General features: G+C 38.7%; 1 protein-coding gene across 3 annotated transcripts in view; it reads left to right on the top strand.

The window, feature by feature from the left end:
* Ndst3 (N-deacetylase and N-sulfotransferase 3) overlaps positions 1–12209 on the top strand; it is a 163182-nt gene that overhangs the window by 99059 nt on the left and 51914 nt on the right. The gene's annotated exons all lie outside the window — the stretch shown is intronic.

Genomic DNA, 12209 nt, shown 5'->3' with positions numbered 1-12209 from the left:
AATATTGGCCATACAAATAAATGTCTATCAAGCCACAACATTTTCTCTCTTGTTTTACCCTAATATCTCATAATATTACTATCACAATACAAAACACAGTTAAATTTTTAATTTATCACTGTCTTTAAAATCTTTAACACTCTAAAAGTTGAATTTCTCTTTAAAATATCCAGTCTCATACCTGATGGATCCTGTAAAATCCAAAATAAATTAAATATTTCTGATTCAAAAAGGAAAGAACCAGATCATAAAAACAATCTCACCTAAGCAAACCAAAATACAACAGCAAAACTATCCCAGTGCCCAACATCTGGGACCCACATTGTGGACTGTAAGCTCCATAGGCTCCAAAGGGCTTGCATAGCCCCATCCCTCCAGCTCTGCCATTCACAGCACACACAACCTCCCCAGTAGCCTCAGTCTAGCTCTACTACACAGCCACCACTGTTCTTGATCATTATCTGTGTTACTGTCATCTCTCATATGCTGAAGTCTCCACTGAGTACTCATTGGCGTTTCTAACCCAAACCTTTAAAATTCTCCACCTTCCTGCCATAAACCATGCTAAAGCATACAAGTCACACAGTCTGGTCTATCACAGCAAGATCCTACTCTCTGGTATCAATTTCTGCCATGGTTTGCTTTTTATTGCTGTGATAAACACACAGACTAAAAGCAGCTTGGGGAGAAAGGGTTTGTTGGTGCTTACAGGTTCTAGTCCATCATTGAGGGGAAGCCAGGGCAGGAACTCAAGGCAAGAACCTGGATGGAGAAACTGAAACATAACCATGGAGAAATGTTGTTTACTGGCTTGCATCCCCTGGCTCACTCAGCTACTGCCCAGGACCACCATCTGCCTAAGGATGGTACCATCCAAAGTGGGTCCTCATATATGAATTAACAATCAAGAAAATGCCACATAGACAAGCCCATGGGCCAATATGGTGGAGGCAATTCTTCAACTGAGGTTCCCTCTTCCTAGGTGACTCTAGTTTGTGCTAAGTTGTTAAAGACTGACCAACACAATGCAACTCCTCCATAGAAGGGACCCTCAAATTATACATGGTTCTTTACACAGTTCCCCCATATTAGTCATCTGCCTTAAACTAATAGATGCCAACCTCTTTATTTACTGGTTTCATGGGCATGACTAATCTGACTGCTCCCTCTGTGTGTGGAGATGAATGAGGTCTTAAGCCGAAGAGCAGACACTGAAGTATTTATGTTTGCTCCATGACAACGGTAAAGGAAATTAGGTTGCATTATGTTATACCTTTGGAGACAGCTGCAAAAATATCTCAGAATCCAAGATGACTCAGCTGGAAAAGTGCTTACCATGCAAACATGAATCCCTGAGTTCCATTCCCAGCACCCACATAAAAAGCCAGATGCACAGGCAGGCAATGAGAATCCCAGCCCTGGGGAGGTAGAGACAGAAAGATCTCGAGCCTACTGGCCTAGCCAAATTAGTGAGCTCTCAAAAACTAAGGTAGAAATCAATGAAGGAAGACACCCATCATCAATCTATGGCTCAAACACTCATGTTCACATGTGATACACACACAAAAACACACACCGGTGTGCACATGTGCAAGAAATATACAAAAAAAAAACCCACAAATTTCAGTGCTCTCAGATACAGATATTCCTGATCAAGTCACAATTCAAAAAATGTGTGTGTGTGTGTGTGTGTGTGTGTGTGTATGTGTGTGTGTGTATATATATACATGTGTATATATATATATATATATATATATATATATATATATATATATATATATATGATAGATAGGTAGGTAGGTACTTTTAAACAATGAGGAAATTCCTAGTTACCTTAAGACATCTATATAATTGATATATAAATGAGTTATGAAATTTATAGGATCTGGAGAGATGGCCCCATGGTTAAGAGTACTGGCTACCCTTCCAGAGGACCTGAGTTTGATTCCCAACACCCACATGATGGTTCATATTGGGCTGTGACTCTAGCCCCAAGAGATCTGGTGCCCTCTTTTGGCCTCCCCAGGCACCAGGCATGCATACATGATACACAGAAATACATGTAGGCAAAACACTTGTGCGTATTTTAAAATTAAAATTTATTATAAAGTGACAAAAAGTATTGATTGATAATGATTATATTTGTCCTCAATAAAGCAATCCCTATATAATTTATGGCATATATGTTCATACAAAATGAGCTAGTAAGGGAACCACACATTTTAAGTTTCCAGTTCCATTTGTCCTAACCCACATCCCTAGGTATGAGGAATGGAGTTGCTTCAACTAGGCAGAACTGCATCTCCATGTTACTAGTGCAGATCAATGAGCAAGGATGCCACCTTCCTGCTTCACTGTTTTTTGATTTGGAGTCATCAGATGATCTGAGTTGTTTTATGTTTAACAAACACATGGTAGTTATTGGATCATTAATACTTCTCTGAGAATAAAATCAGTGCTTGCTTCGCTTGTTTATCCAAAAGGCTGTGGCTCGCCAGAGGACTCGTTATTTCACCACACTTGCTTGGCATCTGGGGGAAGTTCTCGACAGCATGCACGTAGTGTGCGCCTTTCTGTATCTGCACCCCATAGCGCCAGTGGTTACCGTCTTTATGCCTGTTATCCACTCTTTGTCCCTCTCAACTTGACATACTCACTCTTTCCTCGTGTCCTCAAGGCCCTTCTACCAAAATTCCAAAGTACAATCAAAGAAACATAAACATCGATGTGGTTATCTTAAATTGGGAGTAATATGTGGGTCAATTACAATTAAAACAATAAATTTTGTATGATAATAGTCTGTATGACGTCAAATTAAATATTGAAAACTATACTTTGCATGTGAGTGTATAAAATTCAACTGAAAGGAAACTACTTTTTTTTTTTTACTGATGAAAATTATTACACTTTCCCTTGTCATTTGGTCCTACAGAACACTCTGTTATGGAAAAGGGAACAAATGAACCATCACAGCTGCCCTAGACAATGAAAACTGACTGCTGAACTCTCCAGTAGTGAGCACTAACCAAGGCCCTTGAATAAAATTTCAACAAATTAGGACTTCCAGGGGAGTTTTAAGACTCAGATATTTATCCTGTGCTTAACTGAGGTCATTATTATACTCAAGCAGACTAGAAACACACACACACACACACACACACACACACACACACACACACACACACACACTAAATACTACACTAAAAATAACAAAGAGTTCTCTAGTATTGAAAGATAAAAATTTCAGTTATTTTGGTGGTATTAGTACATAAGAGTATAATTAATTTTCCAGGTTCCTGTTGTCTATCTATAAGGCTTATATTTATGTTTATCACTTACCCCATAGCATGGTTATCTACATGCCTATCTTTTCCATTACATAAGAAAAATCTGTGCATCATTCACCTCTGTACTTCCCATGATGTCTAGATCTGTGCTTTGCATCCAGTAAGAGCTCACTAGATGCTTTGTAAATGGTTGGTTGAATTTGTGAAAAGCTGTGTTTGGGGACATGACTTGTGACATAGCCAAATGTGAATCCTATCAAGCATCGATTTCATAAAACTACAATCTGGCAGCTTCTTTGCTTGCAAGTAAATGAAATGTAAGATTCAGAGGGAAATTCAGTTGGCACAAGTATTTTCACAGATTCCCACAGGCGATGATGAAGTGGTGTGCCATAAGACACAAACCCTTAAGGATGGAAAGGACCAGGAGGATGTTGAATTCAACGTCTTGATTCTAGGTGGAATCCCAGTGAGATGACCTGAGCTGTTCAAGATCACGCTGTTAGTATTCTGATGAGAATATCATCCTTCCTGATAACAGTTCAGGGTGTCTACTAGGGTCTCATGCTGCTTCTGCATGTGGCTGAAATGGCCTAATACTATATAGTGGTTCTTAATGTGCTTCAGTTTCCTAGTAGTGGAGAAGTGTATAAATGCCTGGAAATTTCAGTCTATCTCTTCATCAACTTTTTTTTTCAGTGCTTTAGAAAAGTCTGTTACAAGTGATGACTGGTAGAAGATGCCTCGTGGGCTTTGTAGGAACTGTAAACAAACAACTATGTTGTTACCTCTTTGAATAATAAATCTGCTTGGCATTACTTATAAACTGATAAGATACTTATGCTGGTAAAAAGCCAAAACTTCCTATTTCACACATTCCCTGTCTGCCAAAGAAATTCTGGTTTTGCTGACATTAATGTTTTCACTACTGACTGTGCTGTTTAATCAATCAATAATCAATTGCCACTGTGAAATTAAGAAAACCATAGGAAGCATAATCCACTCTTTCAGCTTCCACACTTAAGAAAACGAGGTGGTGGTAGCATGTACCTTTAATCCCAGCACCTGGGAGGCAGAGGCAGGGGGAAGAGAGAAAAGAAATTTAAGAAAATGTCGGTAAATAGGTTAAAGAAAGGGAATTCATTGCACTTCGTTGGACAATCTGTCTCTCAGATTTGTTCAGTTGAAGGATATATCCCTGTATTTTTGCACTTAAACACACTAAAACGACCAAGAGGGAACATGAGACAGGAGGTGTTCTTTGGCTTAAGCACATTAGGAACCCTGGAGAGAACAAAAATGTTATTGTGCATCACCCAAGAGTCTGTGATGGTGAAATGGGCTACTACACTTTGCAAAACAGGTTGCTATTGGAATTGATGGCAGCAATTTCCACATAAATCAGCAGCTGGTTAGTAGGCAGCATCTATAATACCAAAAGCCCACAGCTCCCTTTCTGGGAATCTTATCTTCAAAACAAGTTCAGGTGTTCAATTGATCAAAGAAATGAATATTGTCATGTGTAGCAGGAATCTTAAAAGGTCTTATTAATAAAAATAAACCTAATGCCAGGTATTGGGGTGAATGCTGGAAGATCAGAGAAGCAGAACAAGCCACAGCTTCCTCGCCTCACCAGTTCCTCAGCTGATCCTGTTTCCTCAGACTGGAAGCCTCTGAGTCCTTATCCAAAATGAATCTCAGCTGAACTACTTCTTGAAAGCCTGAATGCTTAACCAGGCCAAAAGCTTCTAGTTTCTGGTCTTCACACCTTATATACCTTTCTGCTTCCTGCCATCACTGCCTGGGATTAAAGGTGTGTGTCACCATGCCTGGCTGTTTCCAATGTGGCCTTGAAATTACATCCAGATCCAGAGGGATTTCTGCCTTTGGAATGCTAGGATTAAAGGCATTTGAGTGCCACCATTTTCTAGCCTCTGTATCTAGTGGCTGTTCTGTTCTCTGACCCCAGATAAGTTTATTAGGGTATACAATATTTTGGGGAACACAATACCACCACAGTCATGTCTTAGTTAATCCTTGAAAGTATCCCATAACCTTCAGCACAAACAGAAACATCTTTCACTTGGGTGGAAAAGTCACATTGGGTGTCTTCGTTTTCTAGACTCTTTTAAAAGATAATCTTCTGTGCATGCCTTTTAACTCTCTGAACACAGTGTGTTGCTTTGTGACTTCATGAACTAATGATAGCTTCAAGTCTGGATGCTTTAGTGAAATATGAGCTCATGAATCACCTTTTTGTAGAGTTCCCTCACACTCCAGTTTTGTTTATATTTCTCCTCTATTATCTTATGAAATGGTGGCTTAAACACAACTTCTCCATGATGCTGTAGCTAATCTTTTTTTCTCATAGTTTGTGAGCTTCTTGATGTAAAAAATAGTGCTCTTTTCAGTTTTATATTCACAAAACATCAGAAAACTTTTGGTACATGGTATGGTAATTCATTATCTTCTCCCAGCAGCAAATGTTCTAAGTTAAAATCTATCTTAAAAACCTAACCATAAAATTTGTGTTAACTCAGGAAAGTGTGCATTATTGGACTTTTATTCTCTCCCAACAAAGCATGTAAAGAAACCTTTGGGAAACCTTCAAATTTATAAAATGATGTTAAGTTCAGCTCAAAATAATACAACACAAAATTAAGTTATTTTGAAATACAATTACTTTTCTCTACAGGTTAAAAATAAAGTAATGGCAAACAATTCTGTTAGCAAGGCTATGAAACCTGGCCCACATGTGTCCCAGTGGCTGTGAAAGCTGGCTACATGTGTCCAGTGTGGTTGTGAAAGGTGGTCCACATGTGTCCAGTGTGACTATAAAACCTGGCCCATATGTATCCCAGTGGCTCTGAAACCCAACCCATATATATCCCAGTGGCTGTGAAAGCTGGCCTACATGCATCCTAGTGGCTGTGGAAAATGGTGAAAGATACAGACACAGCAAACACTGTACACAAAACCTTTAGTCCCACAATTTTGATTTTAGAAGTCATATTTCACAGAAAGAAATATTACAGGGTCTGCTCTTCACACATATCTGAGATATATAATAAATATCAAAATTATATAGTAGAAACACCTTGAATATACATCTATTAGAGACTAATTAAATCATCTTTGTTACAACTACACAAACTACTGTGCACTTAAAATAGGGATTATGTTCAATTCTACACACACACACACACACACACACACACACACACACACACAAAGACAGACAGAGAAGAGAGAAAGAGTTCTCAGTGTGTTTTTTTTTTTAAAGATATCTGGCCTGGGTGGAGGCTCAGTCAGTAAAGTGTCTGCCTTGCAAGCATGAGGATTTGTTCATATCTCCAGTAACTACATAAGAATCGAGATATAGGGATATAGAATAGGGATATGTGCTCATAACTATAACACTGGTGGAGCAGAAACAGGAGGCTCTCTGGATCTCACTGACTATCCTGGCTAGTTTTATGTCAACTTAACACAAGCTAGAATCATCAGAGAGAAGGGATCCTCAATTGAGAAAATTCCTTCATAAGATTCAGCTGTAGGCAAGTCTGTCGGGTATTTTCTTAATTAGCGATTCAGGGAGGGCCCATCCCATGATGGGTGGTGCCATCCCTGGACTGGTGGTCCTGGGTTCTATAAGAAAGTAGGCAAAGCAAGCCACAAGGAGCAAGCCAGTAAGCATCACCCCTCCATTTGTCCGAATCAACTCCTGCCTCCAGGTTCCTGACTGTTTGAGTTCCTGTCCTGACTTCCTCCAGTGATGAACAGTGTTATGGAAGTGTAAGCCAAATAATCCCTTTCCTCCCCAACTTACTTTTTGGTCATGGTGTTTCATCACAGCAATAGAAGCCCTAACTACAACACTGACCTACTTGTCTAGCAGTCAGTAGGCTCCAGTTTCAGTGAGAGACCTGTCTCTAAACAACCAAAGTAGAGAGTAGTTGAGAAGGACTCCAGTTAAAAACCTCTGGCCTCCACATCTATGCACATTCACAAACATGTATACATAAAACAAAACAAGCTAAAAGAGGAGAAACAGGGAGAAATATCCACACAAAAGTTTATGAGGTCTTTCAAATATCTAGCCCAGCTGATATTCAAGATACAGGGAGCTGTTTTTATGAAAAAAAAAAAGTACATCTTAACACACAGTAATAATGTGCTTGAAGAAACAAGAAAGCGAGGCCAAATCAATAGATCAGAATAAATTTCCAGGAAAATACCCTAAAAAAATGTCTGCAGAAGAATTACCTACAGAAAATGCACAATAACTATCATAGAGATATTGACCAAACTCAAGATCAAAGGGCCTTAAACAGTGTCAAAGTTACAAAAAGTTGAAAAAAGAACCAAATAAAAATATTGGAGCTCAAGAATACAAAAACTAAACTGAATAGCTCACTGTAGAAGTTTAATAGCCTACATGATCAAGCAGATGGAAGACTAGGTGACTAACTGGCTTATGCTATTTGAAATTACAGCATCCCATAACCTCTTGTCCATGGAGACACATCCCAAAACTCCTTTGCAAGCCTGAAACTGAAGTTTGTACATGTTACCTGTCAGGACCAACCGACCTGTCAAACAGTACCTGAAGCAGGGTGCAGGGGGGTTAGAAGAAAGAGACAAGACAAAGAGTTGCGTACGGAAGGGCTGTCAGTGAATACCGCAGCCTGGAGTTTATTCTGCCTAGTGCTTATATACAGCTCAGAAATAGACAAAGGAGCATCAGCCAAGAATACTACAGTGTTACAGACTTCTTTATCTGAAAGTACCTGGGGTTCAAGGAACAGTCAAACCACCTCCCTGTTCCCAAGGTTCTCTTGACAAAGCATCCTGTTTGTCCTCTTTCAGCAAAGCTGAGCAAAACGAGTGTGCACTTTTGACACATCAGACCAAGATGGAGTCACTCAAGCTCCCACAGTTACCCGTGAATTCTGTGCTTTTCCTATTCATAATATATAAACCCAATGCCTTTTTCTTCTTTATTAATGACTTATCCTGCACAGAACTTAAAAATTGTGAAGTTTAAAGTACAACACCAAAACCAGCATGAATTTATTTGTTTCTTCCACAGAATCTCGTGGATTTAAGATTGGAGCTTTTATGTCTTATAAATTTTAATACATGATTTTTGTCCTTCCTAGTTGAGAGCTTTCTCTTTTTGCTTAAAGGGAGTACCTATGGCCTCTCATTAACATGACAGAATCACTAGCATCATTATCTGGTGCTGTGAATTCATTATTAGGTAAAAATAAAGGTTATTGAACCCAGCTCTTAAATTCCAGCAAATACTGTGATGGATTACCCAGCTACTTATGGAACAGATGGATAGATAACATAGATAGATGCCCTGATGGCAGACACACAGACAGAATGGAGCAGGAGAGGCCCCTGTGCTGCTTATACTACAACTTATGGATTGTTTGCTTCTGGAATTTTTCACTTAATATTTGCAGACCACTGCTGCTTCAAATCACTGAAACCACAGAAGGTAATACCATAATCAAAGTAGAGTACTGTATTCAGTCAGAAAGAAAAATGTGGTAAATAAGTAAAGACAGCCTAAGGGCAAGACATCAAACAGTTAACGGGTAATGGAAGGGAGAGAGAGGAAAGAAAATTCATTTGAAGAAATGATGACTAAAAGCTTCCCAAATCTGAAAAGGGAATAGATACCAAGACACAAGAAGACTACAAACTCCAGCAAGAACTGAGTTTCATAGCAGCGTACATTAGGATCAAAATGTCAGAAATGAAGAAGGATTTTGAAAGTAGCAAAAGAAACAATCTCCACATTAATAAGAGCCTTCCTAAAGCTTTGAGTATATTTCTCCAAAAAAAAACCTTCAAGGGCAGAAGTGTGTGTGTTGAGGGCGGGGGCGGGGGGCGCGGGGGATGGTCTATTCAAAGTACTGAGTGAAAAAAAAAAGCCTGGCAAGCAAGAAAACCACATCCAGCAAAGCTGCCCTTCAAAAGTGAAGGGTACTTCAAAATATCAAAAATAAACAATAAATAAAGACATTCCCAAATAAGTGAAATAAGCTTTATTTACCTCACAGTGTAAAGGGGGTTCTTCCAATTGAGCTGGTCAGCAATAAGAAAGCACATCACTCTCCAGTGAGAACTCACAGAGAGCACTGTGACCCTGGGATGGCAGGGCATGCATCACTTAGTCATGATGTAGAAGTGAGAAAACGAAAGTGAAAAATCTATGTAGTTAGAGAATCCTGTTTAAATCGCACAACATAAAAAGATGTGTTCTGTTGTAGCAATGAGAAATGAAAGAGCAAAGTCAGTTTTACTGAAGTTGAAGGTAAAATTATTATGAGCTGAGAGTGTCAGCTTATACTTGCTGACAGTTAGATTTTAGTGTCTTGGTAATCACGAAAACATGCTTCCATACGGTACAAAATTACAAAATGAGAATGAATCGAAGTATATCACAGTAAATATTAGAAATCCAAAGGAAGTCAATGGGGGGAGACAAAGGGTCAAATAGCTACCAGGACGGGTTAAAATATGTCATAATGGTGGCAATGGTTCCTATGGGCAGTAAGTAATATTAAACACAAATGAATTCAAGTTCCCAATCAAAATACATAGGGTAACTAAATGAAGACAAAATCCAAAATTTCGCTACTGTTTACAGGACACTCACTTTACATTTACTGCCATACATAGACTAGCGTAATAAAATCCTTTGGATATATGTCCAAGAGTGATAGAGCTGGATCGTGTGGTAGATCTGGTTTCAGCTTTTTGAGGAACCTCTAAATCTACAGCAGTTTCCATAGTGGTTGTACTCATTTGCACTCCCTCCAGCAATGAATAAGTAAGCGTTCCCTTTCTGCACATCCAGCACCAGCATCTGCTGTGGTTTGTTTCTTTGATCTTTGATTTTTTTTATCTTTGATCTTGGGCATTTTGGCTCACAAGTGCTGGGATTAAAGACTTGAACCCCCACAACCAGTTAGATTTTTTTTAATTGTTTGAGGTATTTAGCTCTCAAGGAAATATAAGTTCAAACTACTTTGAGATTTCATCTTATTGCAATGTGAGTTTGAGGCCAGCCTGGTGTTGTGTTCTAGGACAGCCAGAGCTACCTAACAGGGGGACCCTCCTCAAAACAACAACAATGGAAAGAAATTTTAAAAAATCAAAACCATTTGTATTTCATCTTTTAAGAACTATTTAGATGCATGCTCCAGTTTTTAATTGGGTTGTTTGTCTTCTTGATGTTCAGATTTTTCAGTTCTTTGCATATTCTAGAATTTTAGCCCTTACCAGATGTATTACTGGTAACGCTTTTCACTGTTACTGTGTTGAGGTCAATCTGTGATTTTTATATCTAATGTTTGGTTTTATGAAGTTGGGTATCCTTATGTTTGGTATAGAAATATTTGGAATTATAATATCTTGATGAGTATGAAATGTTCTTCCTTATCTCTTCTGGGTTTGGTTTGAAAACTGTTTTATCAGATTCTAGAAGAGCTACACCTGCCTCTGTTCCATCTGTTTGAAATACCTTCTTCCATCCTATGGTAATGCCTGTCCTTGGTGGTAAGGTGTGTTTTTTGGAGGCAAAAAGATGGATTCTGTTTTCTAATCCAGTCTGTTAGTCTCTGTCTTTTTTGGGGTGAACTTAGACTTAAAATTGAGAGTTATTGTTAAATAATGTTTATTTCTGTTATTTTGCTGGAGTGATATTTTTTGGTGGTTAATTGTTCTGGGATTATGCATTCATTGTACCCTCTTTAGTATGTTTTAATCTTCTCTTCAGTCCAAAGTATTCCTTCTAATATTCCTCTGTAGAGCAGAGTTTGTAGACATAAAATTCCTTAAATCTGTTTTTATCATGGGAAGTTTTTCTCTCTCCTTCAATTATAGCTGATGGTTTTGCTCCGTTTGGAAGTTTGGACTGGCATATGTGGCCATTTAGAACTCGTAGAACATCTGTCCAGGCCCTTCTGCCTTTCAAAGTCTCCACTGAAAATCAGTTATTAGTCTGATAGGCCTGCCTCTATGTGGGACTTGGTCTTTCTCTCTTGCTGCTCTGATATCCTTTCTTTGTCCTGTGCATTTCATATGTGATTAGTATGTGCTGTGAAGAGTTTCTTTTCTGGTTCTGGCTACTTTGTGTTCTGAATGCCTCTTGCACGTTAGTAGGTGTCCCTTTCTTTAGATGTGGGGAATTTCTTCTATGATTTTGTTAAAAAATATTTTCTGTGCCTTTGACCTGGGCTTCTGCTCCTTCTTGTATACCTACTGTTTGAGGTTTGGTAGTTTTTAGTGTCTCAGCTCTCCTGCATGCTCTTCTCTTGGGACTTTTTACATTTACTGTTTTCTTTGATTGAGTGATCCACTTCCTCTACCTCGTCTTTGAGACCTACATTCTCTCTCTCACGAGTCCATCTGTTGTTGGTTACACTGTCCTGTCAGCTCTTTGGTTGATGTCTGAGTTTTTCGAGTTTTATTTGGTTTTGGCTTTTCTTCAGAGATTCTATCTCTTTATTAATTCCATTTTCTCGTCTTGAACTGTTTTTGTTATTTCATTCAACTCTCTGTGTTTTTGTGTTCCTCATTCATATCCTCTCTGAGATTATTGAACATATTTATAATCACTATTTTGAAGTCATTTTCCTATGCATTATCTAAGGTGCTTTTCTCAAAAATCAGTATACTAAAAAATGCCCATTTGGAGAAGAGACCTATAATCTTCATTTTTCATATAGTTTGTGAAATTGGGCCTAGATATCTGGAATTAGGTCATCAGTGGTAGTTCTTGCTGGGTTTCTGTTCTCTCCTTTGTTGAGTGGTTGTTCATTTCCTTGTTTGGTCTTATCCCGGCCTGCCGTAATGTGGGCCACTTGAATGTTATTGGTTGGTGTTCAGTCTTGGGGCCAC

Source organism: Peromyscus maniculatus, chromosome 6, assembly GCF_049852395.1.
Source record: "Peromyscus maniculatus bairdii isolate BWxNUB_F1_BW_parent chromosome 6, HU_Pman_BW_mat_3.1, whole genome shotgun sequence".
NCBI classification, from domain to species: Eukaryota; Metazoa; Chordata; class Mammalia; order Rodentia; family Cricetidae; genus Peromyscus; species Peromyscus maniculatus.
The sequence above is the reverse complement of the archived record's forward strand: the minus strand, read 5'-3'. Positions and strand labels throughout refer to the sequence as shown.